Genomic DNA, 24,207 nt, shown 5'->3' with positions numbered 1-24,207 from the left:
GGGATCGAAGTGCCTCTTTGGTGTACAGAGGATTTCATTTTTGGGATTTATCTTGTCTCCATCGACTATTGAAATGGACCCGGCCAAGGTACAGGCCATTTATGATTGGGACCAGCCTACTTCTTTGAAGGCTCTCCAGAAGTTTTTGGGTTTTTCGAATTTCTATCGTAAATTTATAGGTAATTTTTCTAGTATTGTCAAACCACCGACTGATCTGACCAAGAAGGGAGCTGATGTGTTGAATTGGTCTCCTGAGGCTGTCTCAGCATTTCAGGAGCTTAAGCGGAGATTTACTTCAGCTGCAGTTTTACGGCAACCTGATGTCTCACTTCCATTTCAAGTGGAGGTAGACACTTCTGAGATTGGTGCAGGAGCTGTTTTGTCCCAAAAAGACCCTGTGACTTCTAAGATGAATCCCTGTGCCTTCTTTTCTCGAAAGTTTTCCCCATCTGAATGCAACTATGAAATGGGCATTTGAGGAGTGGAGACATTGGTTGGAGGGAGCTAGACATCAATTTGTGGTCCTCACCGATCACAAGAATCTGATTTATCTGGAGTCGGCCAAACGCTTGAATCCTAGACAGGCTAGATGGGCCTTGTTTTTCACGCGTTTTAATTTTGTGGTCTCTTTTCTTCCGGCACTAAGAATGTTAAGGCAGACGCCCTTTCTAGGAGTTTCTTTGCTGATTCTTTTAATGTGACCGAGCCTACTACTATCCTAGGTGAGGGGGTAGTTCTTTCTGCCATTTCACCCGATTTGAGACGCGCCCTGGTGGAATTTCAGGAGGATAAACCTGAGCGTTGCCCTATGGGAAGATTGTATGTTCCTGACCAGTGGAGAAAGAGAGTGATGTCTGAAGTCCATTGCTCCGCATTGGTTGGTCATCTGGGTATTTTTGGTACCAGAGATTTGGTGAGTCGGTCGTTTTGGTGGCCTGCCTTATCTCGTGATGTCAGGAATTTTGTACAGTCCTGTGGGACTTGTTCTCGGTCTAAACCCTGTTCTCGTTCTAGTGGGTTGCTGATGCCCTTGCCGGTGCCCAAGAGGCCATGGACCCATATCTCAATGGATTTTATTACTGATCTTCCTGTCTCTCAGAGAATGACTGTTATCTGGGTGATTTATGATAGATTTTCGAAGATGGTCCATCTTGTACCACTCCCAAAGTTGCCATCTTCCGCTGAGTTGGTACCCTTGTTTTTACAACAGGTGGTTCGGTTACACGGGATTCCTGAGAACATTGTGTCCGATAGAGGGGTCCAGTTTGTTTCCAGATTCTGGAAAGCCTTTTTTTCCAATCTGGGAATTCAGTTATCCTTCTCCTCCACGTTTCATCCCCAGACCAATGGGCAAACTGAGAGAACAAACCAGACCCTGGAGTCTTATTTAAGATGTTTTATATCTGCTGATCAAGATGATTGGGTCTCATTTTTGCCCTTGGCCGAATTTGCGCTGAACAATAGAGCTAGTTCTGACACTTTGATATCACCCTTTTTCTGTAATTTTGGGTTTCATCCTCAATTCTCTTCAGGGCAAGTGGAATCTTCGTCCTGCCCAGGTGTGGACACTGTGGTTGTGAGAATGCAGCAGATATGGAACCAAGTGGTGGATAAGTTGTCACTCTCTCAGGAAAAGGCCCAGCGTTTTTCCAACCGGCATAGGACCATAGGTCCCCGGTTTAAAGTGGGTGATATGGTTTGGTTGTCATCTAAGAATATTCCTATGAAGGTTGCCTCTCCAAAATTTAAGCCCAGATTTATTGGACCTTATAAGATTTTGGAGATTCTTAATCCTGTTTCTTTTCGATTGGCTCTTCCAGTTACGTTGAAAATCCATAACGTATTTCACAAGTCACTGTTGAAGAGGTTTGTTGAGCCAGTAGTTCCTGTGGCGGCACCTCCTGACCCTGCATTGGTTAAAGGCAATGTGGAATATGAGGTAGAGAAAATATTGGATTCTCGTTTGGTTAGACGGAGACTCCAGTATTTGGTCAAATGGAAGGGTTATTGGCAGGAGGATAATTCTTGGGTCTCTGCCTCTGATATTCATGCCAATAAATTGCTTCGTGCTTTTCACCGGGCCCATCCTGATCGGCCTGGTGGCATGGATGAGGGTTCGGTGACCCCTCCTCAAGGGGGGGGTACTGTTATGAGCTTATTTTCTCCTCTTCCAGTTGAGAGTTCTCCTTCCGTTCTCCCTCTGGTGGTGACAGGAGGTAGTGAGGTTGGTTTAAGTGGTAGTGATCTGCCACCTGATGAGAAGGATAACGATTGGATCTCTGGAGTATCAGACTGGATATAAGACAGCCGACGCCCTATCCTGCTGCTGGTGATTCAGTCTGCTTCTCAGGTCTTGGACTTCAGCTCTCTTCCAGTCTTCTTAAGTTAAGTTTGTTTTTTGCTAATGTTCACACTTGCGCTTGTTGGTCAATTCAGTTTCTTGTGTGGTCAGCTTGCCCATGCTGGGGCTATGCTGAACTTCCACTCCTATTTATCTGTATTTGCCAATTTGCCTTTTTGTCCCTTATTAGATTGGCCTCTTTTTGCTCTGTTTCAGAATATTTCAGAGTGCTGATATAGTGGTGAAGTCTAGTGACTTCAGGGTTAATTTTGCTATCAGACGTGTTGGACATTATTTTTGGTAGGGTTTTTTGGCAGATTGCAGACAGTGGCTTTCCTTTCCTGTCCTTTCTAGTTAGTCGGGCCCCATCGTTTGCTCAGCCTATTTTCCTGCCTGTGTATGTGTTTTCATCTTGCTTCACCGTCAATACATGTGTGGGGGCAGTCTTTTCCTTTGGGGTCTGCTCTGGGGCAGTTAGTTTTCCCTTTTCTTTCTTTAGGTTTATGTAGTCCTCCGGCGGTGACGAGGCATCTAGGAACAACGTAGGAACGCTCCACTGCTGCTATTAGTTGTGTGGTTAAGATCAGGGATCTGCAATCTGCATAGTGACCAACCTCTCTGGTTTTCTGGAACTTAGCTTTTTGTTGTTCCTCCTCGGTGACCTTTTCATAACACAGATCCCTGACGACGCGTGAGCGGAACACGCGTTGGAGTGGTGTGAGGGGGCAGCGTGTGTCCCTGTGGTTGGTATTATCATCATTATGACGTGATACTCTTGTTGCATTTTAGTTTCACTCCTGTGGTCACTACTGTTCATGCTGATGTTAGTGGATATTTATATTTCTGCACTATGCATTGGACACTTTATTATATAAGTATTTATTGGCACTAATATATTGTTTTACATTGTATATAATATTTATTTTTTTGGTTTGATTTTTTTTTCTTATTAATTATTTAAATGTATTGCATGAATAGTGGCTTCCCACAGCATTTGATACTGATGTTATGGATATACTTTTCCTTATTTGCTAACTTTTGCCCGGGTGACATACCCTGCTCCCTCACCTATCACATTTATTGTGTTTTTATTGTCATTTTTTTATTCATATTTTTTGTTGTTTCATAATCATGTCTTGCACGATTGTTTTTATGTTATTGCTGTTGTCTCAATCATGTTTTTTAATCAATATTAAATAAAGTTTATTTTATATATTTCTTGTGAATACTTTTTTCTGTTTTGGATTGGTTTGTGTATTTTTTGCATTTACATTTATAATTTTTTTTTTTTTACATTTGGGAATTCTTTTCTGTATAGGTTTTGACCCCAATAAATACAGCCCCCCAATAAATACACACTCCCCCCAATAAATACAGACACCAAACCCCCAATAAATACAGACTCCAGACCCCCTAATTAATAAACTCTCCCCCAATAAATACAGACACCAAACCCCCAATAAACACAGACACCAGACTCCCAATAAATACAGATCCCAGACCCCCAATAAATACAGACACCAGACCTCCAATAAATGCAGACACCAGAACTCCAATAAATACAGACACCAAACCCCCAATAGATACCAGAACCCCAATAAATACAGTCTCCAGACCCCAAATAATTGCAGACCCCCAATAAATGCAGACGCCAGACCCCCAATAAATACAGACACCAACCCCCAATAGACACCAAACCCCCAATAAGCACAGAACCCAGACCCCCAATAAATACAGCCCCCCAATTAATACAGACACCAAACCCCCAATAAATACCGACACCATACCCCCAATAAATACAAACTCCAGACCCCCTAATAAATACACACGCCAATAAATACAGACACCAAACCCCCAATAAATACAGACTCCAGACTACCAATAAATACAAATCCCAGACCCCCAATACATACAGCCCCCCCAGTACATCCAGACCCCCAATAATTGCAGACAGCAAACCCCCAATAATTACAGACTCCAATAGACACCAGAACCCCAATAAATACAGACATCAAACCACCAATAAATACAGACTTCAGACCCCAATAAATGCAGACCCCACACCCCCAATAAATACAGACACCAGACCCCCTAATAAATAAACACTCCCCCCAATAAATACAGACACCAGACTCCCAATAAATACAGATCCCAGACCCCCAATAAATACAGACACCAGAACCCCAATAAATACAGACACCAAACCCCCAATAAATACAGACACCAGAACCCCAATAAATAGACTCCAGACCCCCAATAAATATAGACACCAAACTCACAATAAATAAAGATCCCAGAACCCCAATAAATACAGACACTAGAGCCCCTAATAAATACACACTCCCCCCATTATATACAGACACCAAACCCCAATAAATACAGACTGCACAATAAATTCAGACTCCAGACCCCCAATAAATGCAGACACCAAACTCCCAATAAATACAGACTCTACACCCCCAATAAATACAGACATCAAACCCCCAATAAATGCAGACTCCAGACCTCCTAATAAACACTCCCACCAATCAATACAGACTCCAGACCCCCAATAAATACAGACACCTGACTACCAATAAATACAGATCCAAGACCACCAATAAATACAGGCATCAAACCCCCAATAAATACAGACACCAGACCTCCATTAAATACAGACTCCAGAGCCCCTAATAAATACACACTCCCCCAATATATACAGACACCAAACCCCCAATAAATACAAAAAACAGAACCCTAATACAGACTCCACAATAAATTCAGACTCCAGACCCCCAATAAATACAGACACCAGACCCCCTAATAAATAAACACTCCCCCCAATAAATACAGACACCAGACTCCCAATAAATACAGATCCCAGACCCCCAATAAATACAGACACCAGAACCCCAATAAATACAGACACCAAACCCCCAATAAATACAGACACCAGAACCCCAATAAATAGACTCCAGACCCCCAATAAATATAGACACCAAACTCACAATAAATAAAGATCCCAGAACCCCAATAAATACAGGCACCAGACCCCCAATAAATACAGACACTAGAGCCCCTAATAAATACACACTCCCCCCATTATATACAGACACCAAACCCCAATAAATACAGACTGCACAATAAATTCAGACTCCAGACCCCCAATAAATGCAGACACCAAACTCCCAATAAATACAGACTCTACACCCCCAATAAATACAGACATCAAACCCCCAATAAATGCAGACTCCAGACCTCCTAATAAACACTCCCACCAATCAATACAGACTCCAGACCCCCAATAAATACAGACACCTGACTACCAATAAATACAGATCCAAGACCACCAATAAATACAGGCATCAAACCCCCAATAAATACAGGCACCAGACCTCCATTAAATACAGACTCCAGAGCCCCTAATAAATACACACTCCCCCCAATATATACAGACACCAAACCCCCAATAAATACAAAAAACAGAACCCTAATACAGACTCCACAATAAATTCAGACTCCAGACCCCCAATAAATGCAGACACCAAACCCCCAATAAATACATACTCTACATCCCCAATAAATACAGACATCAAACCCCCAATAAATACAGACTCCAGACCCCCTAATAAATAAACACTCCCCCCAATAAATACAGACTCCAGACCCCCAATAAATACAGACACCTGACTACCAATAAATACAGATCCCAGACCCCCAATAAATACAGACACCTGACTACCAATAAATACAGATCCCAGACCGCCAATAAATACAGACATCAAACCCCCAATAAATAAAGACACCAGACCTCCAATAAATACAGACTCCACACCCCCTAATAAATACACAATATATACAGACACCAAACCCCCAATAAATACAGACTCCACAATAAATTCAGACTCCAGACCCCCAATAAATGCAGATACCAAATCCCCAATAAATACAGACTCCACATCCCCAATAAACACAGACTCCACACCCCCAATAAATACAGACTCCAGACCCCTAATAAATAAACACTCCCCCAATAATTAGACTCCAGACCCCCAATAAATGCAGACACTAAACCACCAATAAATACAGATCCCAGACCCCCAATAAATAGACTCCAGAACCCCAATAAATACAACAAACCTCCAATAAATACAGACACCAGACCCCCAATAAATATAGACTCCAGACCCCCAATAAATACAGACTCCAGACCCCCAATAAATACAGACACCAGACCCCCAATAAATACAGTCTCCAGACCCCCAACAAATAGAGACATCAAACCCACAATAAATACAGACACTAGACCCCCAATGAATACAGACTCCTAACTCCCTAGCAAATACACACTCCCCCCAATAAATACAGACACTAGACCTCCAATAAATACAGACTCCAGGCCCCCTAATAAATACACACTCCCACCAATAAAAACAGACACCAAACCCCCAATAAATACACCAGACCCCCCTAATAGATACAGACCCACCATTAAATACAGACACCTGACCCTCTAAAAATAGACTTCAGACCCCCTAATAAATACACACTCCAGACACGAAATAAACAAACACTCCCTAATAAATACAGACACCAAAACCCCAATAAATATACACTCCCCAATATATACTACAGATCCTCTCCTTTGGCATCAAAGACCTTGCTTTATCCAGGATCTCCTCATACCTTTCCAACCACAAATTCAGCGTCTCCCACTCCCACACTATCTCCTCATCCCACCCTCTCTCTGTTGGAGTCCCCCAAGGCTCTGTTCTAGGAACTCTACTCTTCTGAATCTATACACTTGGCCTGGGGCAACTCAAAGTCCCATGGATTCCAGTACCACCTTTATGTTGATGACACTCAGATCTACCTCTCTGGCCCAGACGTCACCTCTCTGCTGTCCAGAATCCCGGAGTGTCTATCAGCCATATCCTTCTTCTCTCACTTCCTCAAACTCAATGTGAACAAATCTGAACTCATCATCTTTCCCCCATCTCACAGATCTTCCTTACCTGACCTATCTATCACAATTAATTACATCACGCTTTCCCCCGTACCAGAAGTCTGTTGCCTCGGAGTAACCCTTGACTCTGCCCTGTCCTTCAAACCGCACATCCAAGCTCTTTCTACCTCCTGTCGCCTCCAGCTCAAAAATATTTCCAGAATCCGTCATTTCCTCAACCCTCAATCTACTAAAATGATTGTGCATGCCCTAATCATCTTCCGCCTCGACTACTGCAACATCCTTTTCTGTGGCCTCCCTGCTAACACCCTCGCACCTCTCCAGTCCATCCTTAACTCTGCTGCCCAACTAATTCATCTCTCTCCTCGCCATTCCTCTGCTTCTCCTCTCTGCAAATCTCTTCACTGGCTCCCATTCCCTCAGCGTATTCAGTTCAAATTACTAATACTGACCTACAAGGCCATCCATAACCTGTCTCCTCCTTATGTCTCTAAACTAATCTCCCTATATCTTCACATAATCTCCGGTGCTTCCAAGACCTCCTCTCATCCACACTTACTCGCTCCTCACCCAACCGCCTCCAAGACTTCTCCCGAATAGCCCCCATCCTCTGGAATTCTTTGCCCCAAAACATCCGACTATCAACCACATTCGGATCCTTCAGACGGAACGTGAAAACCCATCTCTTCAGGAAAGCTTACAGCCTGCCCCCGCTGCTTCCTCACCACTACCGGAGCTACCGCCTCAACCAACAACGGAGCTGCCGCAACCCCCCAACCTACTGTCTCCTTCCCCATCATCCTGTAGAATGTAAGCCCGAAAGGGAAGGGTCCTTTCCCCTCTGTATCAGTCTGTCATTGTTAGTTTGCTTACTGTAAGTGATATCTGTAATTTGTATGTAACCCCTTCTTATGAACAGCACCATGGAATCAATGATGCTATATAAATAAATAATGATAATATATACAGACACCAGGCCCCCTATAAATACAGACTCTAGATCCCTCAGTGACATGCCCTCTAGTTTACATAATGAATATTATATATGTTTAAAAAAAAAAATCACCTTCCGCAGGCAGGCACCAGCGGTGATGCCTGCACTTGCAGCATGATTGCATCTATACTGTGTATTTAATTATTTTTTTATGATGGTATGCGGTACCATCTTGGAGGAGGCAATTTTTTTTTCTCTATCAAGATGACGCTGCCTGCACAGTAGCAGTTATCGGATCGCTAATAACCTCTATTGCGCGGCGCCATTTTCAGACTGATTTTTTTAAAAAATGTATGTATCCCATCAAAAACAAATATTAAATACACATTATAAATGCGATTATGCTGCAGCGCAGGAGCCACCTTCGACAACTGCCTGCAGAAGGTGTTTTATTTTTTTTAAATATATATAGTCATTATATAAACTAGGGGGCAGGTCACTGAGGGATTAATGACCTGTCAGAAGCCATATCTAATCAGAACACCACATGAAGACCCCCCCACAGGCCGCCCTGGAGCACGAGCATATCATTAACTCAAAACTGAAAATGCAGATTAACCCATTTACCCCCAAGGGTGGTTTGCATGTTCATGACCGGGCCAATTTTTACAATTCTGACCACTGTCCCTTTATGAGATAATAACTCTGGAACGCTTCCATGGATCCCAGTGATTCTGACATTGTTTTCTCGTGACATATTGTACTTCATGTTAGTGGTAAAATTTCATTCAAATAACTTACATTTATTTGTGAAAAAAACGAAAATTTGGCGAAAATTTTGAAAGTTTCGCAATTTTCCAACGTTGAATTTTTATGCCCTTAAATCACAGAGATATGGCACACAAAAAACTTAATAAATAACATTTCACATATGTTTACTTTACCCATGATGAAGAAAGGGTGCACTACTATCATGTCATCATTAACCAATAGAGTGCCATACCTAGCCTATGACAATGAAGCAACAAAGGGGGAAGAAAAAGACTAAGCTAATAATGGTATGCACATCTCAATAATTAAATAGAAACCTTTATTTCATATCGGACACTATAAATTTAAAAACATTTAAAATGTGCTGACGAAGCCGCTCTGGCAGCGACGATACGCGTGGGGCCTGCCTATCACCCCCTCTTCTTAACCCCTCTGAGACCTTTGCTGCTCTGATATGGTCTGGTGACTCTTACTTACCTATTTATGCATTTATTGCAACTTTGCACCATTAGCCATTACTTTATCACCTTTGGCCACTTATTGCATTAGGCAATTCCTTTCTTGTGGTTAGCTCCACATGTCCTAGGGCAATCAGGAGGTATATTTTCTCTCCATATTGATTAACTACATGGTTGGTATCAGCTCTGTTCTACCATCTTATGTTGTTTGTATGTTACAATTTTCTGCTGTATTATATGACATGTGCTTGCTTTTTACGTGCTTATGGGCAGCTTTATAGTCCAGTTTGGTCCAAAATATTTCAGATTCATCTCACCTGTTTTTTGGGGGTGTTTAGGTTTTGTTTTTTTGCACATTTTAAATGTTTTTAAATTTATTGTGTCCGATATGAAATAAAGATATGTTTACTTTACATCAGCACAATTTTGGAACCCAAATTTTTTTTTGTTAGGAAGTTATAAGGGTTAAAAGTTGACGAGCGATTTCTCATTTTTACAACACCATTTTATTTTTAGGGACCACATCACATTTGAAGTCACTTTGAGGGGTCTATTCGATAGAAAATACCCAAAAGTGACACCATTCTAAAAACTGCACCCCACAAGGTGCTCAAAACCACATTCAAGAAGTTTATTAACCCTTCAGATGCTTCACAGGAATTTTTTGAATGTTTAAAAAAAAATGAACATTTAACTTTTTTTCACAAAAAAATTACATCAGGTACAATTTTTTTTTATTTTACCAAGGGTAACAGGAGAAATTGGACTGCAAAAGTTATTGTGCAATTTCTCCTGAGTACGCTGATACCTTATATGTGGGGGGCAACCACTGTTTCGGCGCATGGCAGAACTCAGAAGGGAAGGAGCGTCGTTTGACTTTTTCAATGCAAAATTGGCTGGAATTCAGATCGGACGCCATGTCACGTTTGGAGAGCCCCTGATGTGCCTAAACAGTGGAAACCCCCCACAAGTGACCCCATTTTGGAACTTAGACCCCCCCAAGGATCTTATCTAGATATGTGGTGAGAACTTTGAACCCACAAGGGCTTCACAGAAGTTTATAACGTACAGCCGTACAATTAAAAAAATCATATTTTTTCCACAAAAATGATCTTTTCACCCCCAAGTTTTATTTTCCCAAGGGTAACAGGACCCTAAAAGTTATTGTGCAATTTGTCCTGAGTACGCTGATACCCCATATGTGGGTGTAAACGACTATTTGGGCGCATGGCAGAGCTCAGAAGGGAAGCAGCGCCATTTGACATTTTTGGCTGGAATTGAGATCGACACCATGTCGCGTTTGGAAAGCCCCTGATGTGCCAAAACAGTGGAAACCCCCCACAAATGACACTATTTTGGAAACTAGACCCCCCAAGGAACTTATCTAGATGTGTGATGAGAACTTTGAACCCCCAAGGGCTTCACAGAAGTTTATAACGTACAGCTGTACAATTAAAAAATCATATTGTTTCCAGAAAAATGATCTTTTTACCCTCAATTTTTATTTTTCCAAGGGTAACAGGACCCCAAAAGTTGTTGTGCAATTTGTTCTGAGTATGCTGATACCCCATATGTGGGAGTAAATCACTATTTGGGCGCATGGCAGAGCTCGGAAGGGAAGCAGCGCCATTTGACTTTTATGGCTGGAATTGAGATCGGACGCCATGTCGCGTTTGGAAAGCCCCTGATGTGCCAAAACAGTGGAAACCCCCCACAAATGACACCAATTTGGAAACTAGACCCCCCCAAGAAACTTATCTAGATGTGTGGTGAGAACTTTGAACCCTCCAGTGCTTCACAGAAGTTTATAACGCCCGGGCGTGAAAATAAAAAAATCATTTTTTCCACAAACATGATCTTTTAGTCCCCAATTTTTTATTTTCCCAAGGGTAACAGGAGAAATTGGACCCTAAAAGTTGTTGTACAATTTTTCCTGAGTACACTGATACCCCATATGTGGGAGAAACCTACTGTATGGGCACACGTCGGGGCTCGGAAGGGAAGTAGTGATGTTTTGGAATGCAGACTTTGATGGAATGGTCTGCGGGTGTCATGTCACATTTGGAGAGCTTCTGATGTGCCTAAACTGTTGAAACTCCCCACAAGTGACCACAGTTTGGAAACTAGACCCCCCACGTAACTTATCTAGATGTGTGGTGAGCACTTTGAACCCCCAAGTGCTTCACAGAAGTTTATAACGCCCGGGCGTGAAAATAAAAAAATCATATTTTTTTCCACAAAAATCATATTTTTGCCCCCAATTTTTTATTTTCCTAAGGGTAACAGGAGAAATTGGACACCAAAAGTTGTTTTGCAATTTGTCCTGAGTAGGCTGATACCCCATATGTGGGGGTAAAACACTGTTTGGCCGCATGGCAGAGCTTGGAAGGGAAGGAGTACCGTTTGACTTTTTCAATGCAGAATTGGCTGGAATTGAGATCAGACGCCATGTTGCGTTTGGAGAGCACCTGATGTGCCCAAACAGTGGAAACCCCCCAATTCTAACTCCAACCCTAACCCCAACACAACCCTAATCCTAATCTCAGCCCTAACCCTAGCCCTAACCCTAACCCTAATGGGAAAATGGAAATAAATACATTTTTTTAATTTTATTATTTTTCCCTAACAAAGGGGGTGATAAAGGGGGGTTTGATTTACAAGTTACAGCAGGTTTTTTTGTTTGGCAGCTGTCACACGCTAAAAGACGCTTTTTATTGTAAAAATAGTTTTTGCATTACCACATTTTGAGAGCTATAATTTTTCCATATTTTGACCCGCCGAGTCATGTGAGGTCTTATTTTTTGCAGGATGAGGTGACATATTTATTGGTACCATTTTCGGGCATGTGACATTTTTTGATCGCATTTTATTCCGATTTTTGGGACGCAGAATGAACAAAAACCAGAGTTTCAAGAATTTCTTTTGGGGAGTGCGTTTACACCGTTCCACGTGCGATAAAATTGATAAGGCGGTTTTATTCTTTGGGTCATTACGATTACAGCGATACCTCATTTATGTCTTTTTTTATGTTTTGGCGCTTTTATGCAATGAAAACAATTTTATATAAAAAATAATTATTTTTGCATCGCTTTATTCTGCAAGCTATAAATTTTTATTTTTTCACTGATGATGCTGTATGGCAGCTCGTTTTTTGCGAGACAAGCTGACGTTTTCAGTGGTACCATGGTTATTTATGTGCGTCTTTTTGATCGCGCGTTATTGCACTTTTTGTTCGGCGGTATGATAATAAAGCATTATTTTTTGCTTTGTTTTTTATTTTTATTTTTTAAGGGGTTTGCTAAAGGGGTTAACTAGTGGGGCAGTTTTATAGGGCGGGTCATTACAGACGCGGTGATACTAAATAAGTGTCCTTTTATTGTTTTGGGTTTTTTTTATTTCCAAAAAATGAATTTATTAGGGAATTTTTTTTTTTTTTTTAAATTTATTTAGCGATTTTTTATAAATTATTTTTACACTTTTTTTTTTGTTTTAACTTTATTATACTGCCCCAGGGGGGACATAACTGTCATGTGACAGATCACTGATCTGTCACATCACAGGTCGCTGTGAAAGATCAGCGATCTGTCACAGACAGTGCTGGAGGCTTCCTCATGCCGGAGCTTTGCAGGTATGAGGAAGCCGGCTCCCTGCAGGCCCCCAAAGGTCGCCGCCATTTTGGATCCGGGGACCTGCAGGGAAGGAGGCCCACGGAGCAGCGCAGCACATCGCGCTGCTTCGGGGGCTCAAGGAAGCACGGAGGGAGCCCCCTCCCTGCCTATGCTTCCCTAAACCCCTGGTACACTGCGATCGTGTTTGATCGCAGTTTGCCAGGGGTTAACGTGTCGGGGGCGGTCCGTGACCGCCCCTGACACATAGTGCCGGGTGTCAGCTGTGATAATCAAAAGACACCCAGCCACGATCAGCAGCGCACCCCCCGTGAGCGCCGCTGATCGCTATGATGTACTATCCCGTCCATTGGCATAGGGGCCCGGGTCCCATGGACGGGATAGTACGTCAGATGGCAGAAAAGGGTTAAACAACAACCACAAGACGGATTCAATCATTTTAATCAATATAATGATGCCAGCCTGACTTTCTGTAGGTTACTCAGCACAATCCTGCTGACAGATTACCTTTAAGTTTCCTCTTAGCCTTCTTTTTTGCAAGCAAAACAATCCCACATCCTTTAACCCCTTCATGACGGAGATTTTTTGGTTTTTGCTCCCCTTCTTCCCACAGCCATAACTTTTTTATTTTTCTGTTAAAGTGGCCATGTGAGGTCTTGTTTTTTGCAGGACAAGCTGTACTTTTGAAAAACACCATTTGTTTTAACTTATTTTGTACTGGAAAACGGGGAAAAAAATCCAAGTGCAGTGAAATTGTAAAAAAAAAAAAAAAAAAAAGTGCAATTCCACATTCGTGTTTTGGGTTTTCTTTTTCGCATATTCACTAAATGCTAAAACTGAACTGCCATTATGATTCTCCAGGTCATTATGAGTTCATAGACACCAAACATGTCTAGGTTCTTTTTTATTTAAGTGGTGAAAAAAAATCCAAACTTTGGTAAAAAAAAAAAAAAAAGAAAAAAGGCGCCATTTTCCGAGACCTACAGCGTCTCCAATTTTAGTGATTTGGGGCTGGGTGAGGGCTTATTTTTTCTGCGCCGAGCTGATGTTTTTATTGATACCATTTTGGTGTAGATATGATCTTTTGATCACCCGTTATTGCATTTTATTGCAATGTAGCGGCAACTAAAAAAACGTAATTCTGGCTTTCTGAATTTTTTTCTCGTTATGCAGTTTACCAATCTGGTTGATTCTTTTTTTATTTTGATAGATCAGGCAATTCTGAACGTGGCGATACCAAACATATGTATAGGTTTTTTTTTATTGTTTTATTTATAAATGTGGCGAAATGGGGGTGATTTGAACTTTTATTTTGTTATTTTTTAAATATTTTAAAAACTTTTATTTTTATACTTTTTGCATGATTCAATAGTCTGCATGGGAGACTAGAAGCTGCAGTTGTCTGATTGGCTCTGCTATATACAGGCGATGATCAGATCGCCTGTATGTAGCAGAAATGCTCGCTTGCTGAGATTGCTCATAGCAATCCGGCTATGACAACTATAGAGGTATGCTGAAGACCTCTGGTTGTCATGCCAACCCATCGGTGACCCGCGATCACGTGACTGTGTCACCGATGGGCGGGATTTCCGGCGCGCTTACCAGAAGCGCGAGTTAAATCAGGGTTCCCCAACTCCAGTCCTCAAGGCCCACCAACAGATCATGTTTTCAGGATTTCCTTTGTATTGCACAGGTGAAGCAATTATCACCTGAACAATACTAAGGAAATCCTGAAAACATGATCTGTTGGTGGGCCTTGAGGACTGGAGTTGGGGAACCCTGAGTTAAATGCCGCTGTCAGAGATTGACAGCGGAATTTAACTGGTTAAGAGCCGTGAGTGGATTGCGATTCCACCCGCGGCAGTTAGAGGCACATGTCTGTTGTTCAAAACAGCTGACGTGCCGGGAAAGATGTGGGCGCCGGAGCCCACATCAAAGGGAGGGATTCCGACGTGGGCGTACTATTATGCCCAACGTCAGAAAGGGGTTAACTTTTCCTTGTAGGACATACTTTGCAGTCCGCTCACCATCTTGGTTTTTCAATGTCTTTTTTAAAATGTGGTGTCCAGAACTGGACACTGTATTCCAGATGAGGCCTGACCCAGGTGGAGTAGAGGGTGATACTTCACGTGATCCAGACTCTATGCTTCTCTTAATACAGTACAACCTAGAACTGTTTTTCCCTGTTGTTGCTGCATCATACTGTTGACACATGTACAGTCTGTGATCTATTAGTATACCCAAGTCTTTTTTCACACTTTCAGTTGCTTAGTTCTATTCCTCCCATTCTGTAGATGTAATTTTCATTTTTCTTTCCCAGGTGTAGAATCTTGCATTTCTCCCTGTTAAATACCATTCTATCAGTCGCTGCCCATTGTTCAAGCTTATTTAGATCCTATAGAAGGTCTTATATGCTTATTAATGAGTCATTATTTTATGTGATTTCTTTACTAAGCACTAACTGAATGTTTACACGGATGCCTACTACCAGCGCAAAGTGGTTGATATTGCCGGAAACTGAGGCAGCCTCCTAACAGCCTGCAGAAACGACTTGTCATTGCTGCACAGAATGTAGCCACTGTCTACTGCGGTGCTTCTTGTCGTATCCCACCCTGTTTCTAAGCCAAGTACGGTACATTACATCCCAGTACTGCTAAGGTTATATGCATACCCTGCTCTGCACACAGTTTCCCTCAAAGACAAGACAAGCCCTCTGGGTGCAAAGACACAGGCCTTTCTCTGACTTTAGTCCTCTCAGATTCAGTAACGAAATGTACTAACCTTTGTGTTTATTTTAATGTTAGGTTTAATTTTGTCCATGGATGTCAACCACTGGTGGTGAGGCACCCATAGACAAGGTTTGAGAAGCCATATAGTCTGCTGCTATTTAAGACAAGTCTTGTAAGGTAACTGGGAACTAAATGTTTGGGTTGTTAATGGTTTTTCTCACAAAAGTGCTTTGTACAGAAATTTTTCATACTGGCAAATATTGAGGGAATCTATTGACTTTTACTAGGCCAAGCTCTGCAGGGCGTCAGTATTTATGACGGCGGAAATAGTCCATTACTCAAGTCTGAACAGAGCCACATAGATAATTGTCTATATCAGATGCAATTAAAGGGGTTGTAAAGAAATGTGATATGTGGATAGGTCATTAGTATCAGATCATTGGGAGTTTGACAACCAGCACCAATAAGCTATAATTACCTCCGGTGGCAGGTTATTAGACGCTGAGCTGCAGTACCCACAGTACGCTGTATGTTGAGCTGTGTTATTCCAGCTCTGTACACTGTTTATGTCCAATCACTGATGGATGGGGAAGCTGGGTAACGGACCCCCACCAATCTAATCCTATGGATAAGTCACCAATATCACATTTCTGAACAACCCCTTTAAAGCAAACCCTCAGTTGTGAGAAACAACATTTATCATCTATTCACAGTATGAATGGTCACAAAAAAAATACAAGGGTCCCTTGTAGTGATCGGTGAGCACTAAAATGCTTTGGTGCTCGTTGCTCGGGTCGAGCAAATTGGAATACTTGGGTACTCGGACAGAACAATGAGCCCAATGTAAGTCTATGGGAGACCCGAGCATTTTTGCCATGATTTCCCCCGGGGGTCTTTTTAAGGTCTAAAAACGTCTGAAAATGATGGAAACACTACTGAAATGGGAAAGGGACATCATGGGGATTGTCCTGCTGCCAAGTCATATGCACCCCAATAAGCCTTTGAACCCGCATACTGGATGGGCACAGGAAAATCCACTTCACATTATTGATTTTGTTTACTCTCATTCTGTTTTCTTATGTATTGACAGCAAGACCTGCCCTCCTGCCAAGTCATATGCTCCCCAATAAGCATTTGAACCCACATACTGGAAGGGCACAGGAAAATCCACTTCACATTATTCATTTTGTTCTCCCTTTCTGTTTTCTTATGCATTGACAGCAAGGCCTGCCCTGCTGCCAAGTCATATGCACCTGGGTCGCCCTCCCAGGCTTCACCCAGGGCTGTGGGGTACTCGGTACTGGGCCGGTGTCAGGGGGAGATGTGTCACAGCAGCGGTGACCCGGTCCATGGCCCTGGGCGCCCAATATCAATGGCGGATGATGTTTGCAATGTAGTTTATATGGAAAGTTCGTGACCCCACCCGTGGTGTTTGGAAGTAAGATGTTAAGCCAACGCTGCTTGCAGATCCACTGGGACTGATGGTGGGATGCAGCAAAGATGGTGTAGCTCCCCACAGGTGGAGCTGTAGTCCCAGGGCAGTGTAGGCGCTATGGATGAGGATAGGTGCAGGACGGTGTGGATGCTGGTACCCAGATGTAGCGGTGCTGAAGGTGTTAGTGACGAATGAATGGAGGACACCTAAGCTTGCAGTTTCAAAGCTTTACTCACTGTTCGTGGTGCACACTGGTGCCTGCCTCCGTGCCGTGTCTTCCGGGGTAGAGACTCAATCAACCTCCCGGGCAAGTCAGGGCTCTCCTCTCCAACACTCCGCCAACATGTGCCTTTCCTGAACGACTCCTCTATTGCGCCTTTTAGTGTGAAGAACTCCAGTACCGTGGTTCCCTGAAGTTCCTCCTGTCAGATGTTCCTAACAACTCTACTTGTATGACAGACAGCTGTAGCCTGATCAGGGACCTCCTGGATCCCGGCTCTCTATCCGTGTTGCTGTTGTGTCCCAAGTCTTGGTTGGGAGTAGTGCATTTACAGGCAACTACTCCACCGGTGTCTGCTGCAGAACCATAAGTGTCCATACAACCTCGGGGACCGGGCCCCGGCCGTGCGCTGAGAACCTATAGGCAGGGTTCCTATCCAACCCACTCCTCCTCTTTGTTCTCCTACTCCTTCGTTCCGCGCTGTTCCTTCTTTCTCTTATGGAAGCTTAGGTTGCAGTCCTACATCTCTCCACCTTTCTTACTTTCCCGTGCCAGCTGGCTCAGGTCACTGAGGCAGCTGCAGCACTCCTTCCTCCATCCCTTCTTCCAGGGATCCCCCACTCCTCACTGAGTGGCTTCCTACTCCGCCGACCTTCTGTCAGACTGAACTGTAATTCTAAACTTTCCCACTCTTTTATATGAATCTCAACTCCACCCACCTCCCAGCACATCTCGTGTTACGAAGCAAGGAATCATCAGAGGTGCTCTGCTACCCTCTAAGCATGAGCCGCAATGTGATCAGTGCTGAACTATCCTGTGTGTGGGATGCAGGTGTTGGAGTGCGGAAAGGAGCTCCCAACTTACCAGGATGGTGGGGCACTACACCTTAGGAGAAGGTGCAGTACCTCTGTGGCGACTGAGCCTCAGGGGCGCCACACACTCAAATAAGCCTTTGAACCCACATACTGGATGGGCGGAAAATCCACTTCACATTATTCATTTTGTACTCCCATTCTGTTTTCTTATGCATTGACAGCAAGGTCTGCCCTGCTGCCAAGTCATATGCACCCCAATAACCCCAATCCCCCTTGGAAGAAACATTTATGAGGGCCTATTAACAAAAAAATTTCCCATTAAAAAGGAGCATGTCTCCTAGACTTGGAATGCCCATACACTAAGTGTGTTAGCTGTGAAACATTTTCCCCGGTGGGGTACACCTCAAACTTTGTCAGAACAAGTATTTGACGCCCAGCAAAACCACCCACCCTTGTTCGGAATTCGACCCTGGCTATAGCAGCACGGAACACGTTAACGCTGGTGATCTAGTGGCGGTGGATGATGAGAAGTGGAGAAGGCCTGATTTAAAACTATGCCCAATTTAAAGGAGCGGGTCCTCTATACTTGGAATGCCCATACACTTAGTGTATGGGCTGGCAAACATTTCCCCTGTGGGGTACACCTCAACCTTTGGCAGAATAATTATTTGACGCCTAGCAAAACCACCCACCCTTGTTCGGAATTCGACCCTGGCTGTAGCAGCATGGAACATATTAACGCTGGTGATCTAGTGGCAGCCGATAATGAGACGTGGAGGAAGGCCTGATTTAAAACTATGCCCAGTTTAAAGGAGCAGGTCTCCTACACTTGGAATGCCCATACACTTAGTGTATGGACTGGCAAACATTTCCCCTGTGGGGTACACCTCAACCTTTGGCAGAACAAGTATTTGACGCACAGCCTAACCACCCACCCTTGTTACAAATTCGACACTGGCTGTAGCTGCACGGAACACGTAAACCCTTTTGATCTAGTGTCGGTGGATGATGAGACTTGGGGGAAAGCCTGATTAAAAAATAGGCCCAATTTCTAGGAGCGGGTCTCCTACACTTGGAATGCCCATACACCTAGTGTATGGGCTGGCAAACATTTCCCCTTGGGGGTGTAAATATTTTTTAAATTTTGGTGACGGCCATCTTAACACCCTTGCAAAAACATAGAGTGGCCGAAGCATGATTGAATTCGTTCACCCTGGTGTTCAAGTGGTGGTGGACGGTGAGGATGAGGAGAAGGAGGAGGACACCAAATAGCAAAAAACACGAAGTGTATATCCATGTTTGGTTGTGAAGAGGTGCATGTGAATACACTTCACAAAAAAACACTACATTGGAGTTTATGCTTCGCTGTCATCATTTGTATCACGATGACCCGTCCTGTGTGACGCGACCCGCAGGCCGGTAACTAAAACAACAAGACGTGGCACGTGATACTGTCCTGTGTGACACGGCCCGCGGGCCGGTAACTAAAACAACAAGACACGGGGAAAGGGGAAACAGTTACAACGGTGGGCCCTGCGATAGGGAAAGGGGACGTGGAGACCTCCTGCACTCCCCTGAGTCAGTGTCCCTAACGCTCCTAACGTTCTCTATGCCGGGTCCGCACCGGGCGCCGATCAGGAACCTGTTGCCCTAGCACACCCTACACCTATCCCTTGCTAGGGAGCTGTGTGGCGCAGGCACTGGCCCCACCGTTGTACTAATACACACTAAGGAAAAACACAAACAGGGAAACACCACTTAGCTTTACTCTGTTGCACTTGCTCCTGGCAATAGAGTCCACCACCAGAATGCAGCTTTCCTGCTGAATCGCTGCCACCAAGCACTGTCAGAGCTACAAGGAAATTCCCTATGACTCCTTCCACACCAGGGCTAAGACAGAGCTGCAAGGAACGCTCTCCAGCTCCTTTCTCCACCAAGAATGGTTGAAATGAACACTATCACCAACACTGATTGCAACACCTGTGACTCTTTTATAGCAGCCAGAGCAATCACACCTGCATTATAATCATGTGCACTTAACTAAAGAAACCAGAGTGCAATGACGCTCACCACCACCACCGGGGGCAAACTTAGAACAGACAACACCACAGTGCAATAATCCTAATGGCCACCGGGGGCAAAAACCAAACTTAAGCACAGCTTAAGAAAAAAAAAAGGTTACCTGTGCTTTTTATCAGTCCTGATCCAGCATGGATCATAACAATTTGTTGGTGTCGCGAAGTCAGGCCCAATCCATCCCTTGTTCATTTTTATAAGAGTCAGCCTGTCTGCATTTTCCGTAGAAAGGCAAATGCGCTTATCTGTGGTAATGCCACCAGCAGCACTAAAAACCCGCTCGGACAAAGCGCTAGCGGAAGGGCAGGCCAGGACCTTCAAGGCGTAGAGAGCCAGCTCATGCCACGTGTCCAGCTTGGATACCCAATAATTAAAAGGCACAGAGGAATCACAGAGGATGTTGGTACTGTCAGCAAGGTACTCTCTCAGCATCTTAGAAAAGATTGCATTCCTTGTGAGATTACCCCACGCCTCAGTGCATGGGCGATGGAAGGGTCTTAGAAAACTGTCCCTACTTTAACCAGCAGATCCGGCAGCTCCGGATAGCTTTTTTAGAAAACATTGAACAACAAGGTTCAGCACATGGGCCAGGCATGGTACATGTGTCAGTTCACCTCGCCTCAGAGCCGCCACCAGGTTCCTGCCATTGTCACACACAACCATGCCTGGCTGGAGATTCAGTGGTGTCAGCGATGCATCTGCCTGCTCTTTCAGAGCTGTCAACAACTATTCAGCATTGTGCGGTTTGTCACCTAAGCAATTAGCTTCAACATAGCCTGTTGCCGCTTTGCTTTGGCAGTGCTGCAGTGCTTCCAGCTTGTGACTGATGTGCTCCTTTCAGACATGGAGGCTGAAGAGGAGGAGGAGGTGCAGGAGCTGTACACAGTGGGGGCAACCCTGATTGACGTAGGTCCCGCAATCCTTGGCGTTGGGAGGACGTGTTCCATCCCAAGGTCTGTCTGGGTCCCGGCTTCCACTATGTTAACCCAGTGTGCCATCAGCGAGATGTAACGTCCCTGGCCACAAGCACTTGTCCTCGTGTCCGTGGTTAGGTGTACTTTCCCAGTAACTGCATTGTTGAGGGCACGGGTAATGTTGTGGGACACGTGCTTGTGTAATGCTGGGATGGCACAGCAGGAGAAATAGTGGCAGCTGGGGACCGAGTACCTTGGGACGGCCGCCGCCATCAGGTTGCGGAAATCTTCAGTCTCCACAAGCCTAAAAGGCAACATTTCAATTGCAAGCAGACCAGAAATATGAGAATTGAGTACTGTGGCTTGTGGGACATTGGCTGCATATTTACACTTCTGTTCCAATGACTGGGGTATGGACAACTGAAGGCTGCACTGGACAAGGATGTGGACGTGCTTGATGATGCTGGTATTTGACTGTGGCCAGCAGCAGGTGCAGGGGAGGAGGCATCTTCGCATGCACCATGGACAGGGAATTGGCTTGCACGCACAACAGTGGAAGAAGCAGTGATGTCACCCGCAGCCACTTCCTGAAGCCTGGGGTTGAGCCCACAAAGTTGGGTGCTTTGCTGACATGTGCCTGATCATGCTGTTGGTGGTAAGGCTGGTAGTTTTGCTACCCCTGCTGATGCTGGAATGACCGGTGTTACAAATGACCTGTTTGGGGTTATTGGCAGAGTCTTTAAAAAATAACCAGACTCAGGAAGACCTAACAGTTGGACTGGTAACTTCCGTCAGGTTGGTGTTACTGGGAGCGGTTGCACACCTTCTGTCTGCAGCCACCACACTGCTTCTTCCTGCCTGAAGTGGTGCGACGCCTACCTCCCCCTGTGTGCTGCTGTCCTCACTGTGCATGTCCACCTGCCAGGTTGGGTCTGTTACTACATCATCCACAGCCTCATCTTCCACTTCCCCACCCTGGGCCTCCTCCTGACTTTCCGGCAATTGTGTCTCCTCATCGTCCACATCTTGTGACCGTGGCTGCTCAAAGATTTGTGTATCGCTACAAAAAATATCATCTTGCCCCACTTCAAGTGTACCAGGCGAGAGGCACGAATCTCCAAATGGAAAACTGAACAGCTCTTCGGAGTGTCCGAGTGTGGGATCAATTGTGTCAGGGCACTCAGCATCGTGGGAGGAAGGAGGATCAGGGTAAGGAATATGCGGTCCTGATTCACGGCAACTGTGAGTTGACCGTGTTGAAGACAGGTTGCTGGTGTGGTGGATAAGTAACTGGAAATATTATCCGCTATCCAACTAACAACCTTTTCACACTGCTCAGGCTTCAATATTGCTGTCTTGCCACGGTCCCCTAGGACTTTGGACACTGAGGTCCAGCTAGAAGATGTGGGTGTTTTTGGTGGCTCAATTTCAGCTTGCCCACATCCTCGACCTTGGCCTGCACCATCACCATCATGTCCACTTCCCCGTCCCTTGCCACGCACTTTGCCCATTGTAAATGGACTAGGGTGATTTGGGAGGCAACTTGTATGTGATGCGTGTGCTTGAAAACCACACTTTTACCTATCTGTACTTTAGGTTAAAATGTGTTGTGCCTTATCACATTTAATAAGTACGATAACAGACTGCAAATAAAATACAATGTATAGGCCTAAAATGTCCAAATTTTTGGCAAGGATAAATGAGGCCTGTTAGGGAGATACCACAATACAGAAAGGACGGTCCAGCTCAAAAGGGTAAAATCCAAAACATTTTATTTAGATATCCATAAAATAGGTATGCAGAATACAAAAATGCATGAACCCAACCGGAGGGAGGGTTGAGGAGACACTGTACGCGTTTCGAACGAAAAGTTCTTAAACTCACTGACCTGGCACCAGATACCTCTACCACTTTTTTTTTTTTTTACATTTTTTGTGGCTAAATACTGCTGTATATAAGTCCAGTTACACCCCGGACCAAAAAAGAAAACAGCCGTAAACTGGCCAAACTTTGAGCACACAGATATGAGCTGGCACGGAGATACCACATCGAAAAATGTGTGGCCTGTATTTTTTTAATTTTTGGGCTAAATACTGCTGTATCTAAGTCCTGTGACACCCAGGACCAAAAAAGAAATCAACCGTAAACTGGCCAAACTTTGAGTACGCACAGATATGAGCTGACACAGACATACCACTACGACAATTTTTTTTTTTTTGTTTAAATTTTTTTGGGGGTAAATACTGCTGTATATAAGTCCAGTGACACCCCAGACAAAAAAAGAAAACAGCCGCAAACTGGCCAAACTTTGAGCACACACAGATATGAGCTGACACGCAGATACCACACCGAAAAATGTGTCGCCTGTTTTTTTTAATTTTTGGGCTAAATAGTGCTGTATATAAGTACAGTTCCAGACAGCAAAAAAAATGAATTTAGGGCTAAAAAGACCAACATTTTTAGCAGACGGATGGATGAGGCATGTCACAGATATACCACACTGTAAAATATGTGGCCTGTCTGTATTTTTTGGGGGGTTCAGCAAGATAGTGTCAAGAAATTGTGTAAGACACTCAAACAAAAAAAATACTCAACTGTACCATATAAAAAAAATAAATATTTCTCTGCACACTCAAAAGGTATGTTTGGGACCCCTTTAGGCTGTGTGCCCTCGTTGCGTTTTTTTAAGCGTTTTTAAAGCGTTTGTGCCGGATCAGACGCTTCAGAAACGCTTAAAATAATCTTCCCATTCAATTTAATGCATTTTTGGCTTTTTGTGCCAATGCATGCGTTTTTTTCCTCTCAGAAAATGCTTAGCGGCTAAAAAGGCAGCATGCTCATTATTTTCCGCATAGGTCTGCATTTTTAGCTGTTTCCAAGCTTTCCAGAAACCGCGTGGAAAAAACACGCAGTTTTTGTGCAAAAATCGCGCAAAAACGCACG

Source organism: Dendrobates tinctorius, unplaced genomic scaffold, assembly GCF_039654945.1.
Source record: "Dendrobates tinctorius isolate UK_male_01 unplaced genomic scaffold, ASM3965494v1 ptg000057l, whole genome shotgun sequence".
Lineage (NCBI taxonomy): Eukaryota > Metazoa > Chordata > Amphibia > Anura > Dendrobatidae > Dendrobates > Dendrobates tinctorius.
Note: the sequence above shows the minus strand (reverse complement) of the source record.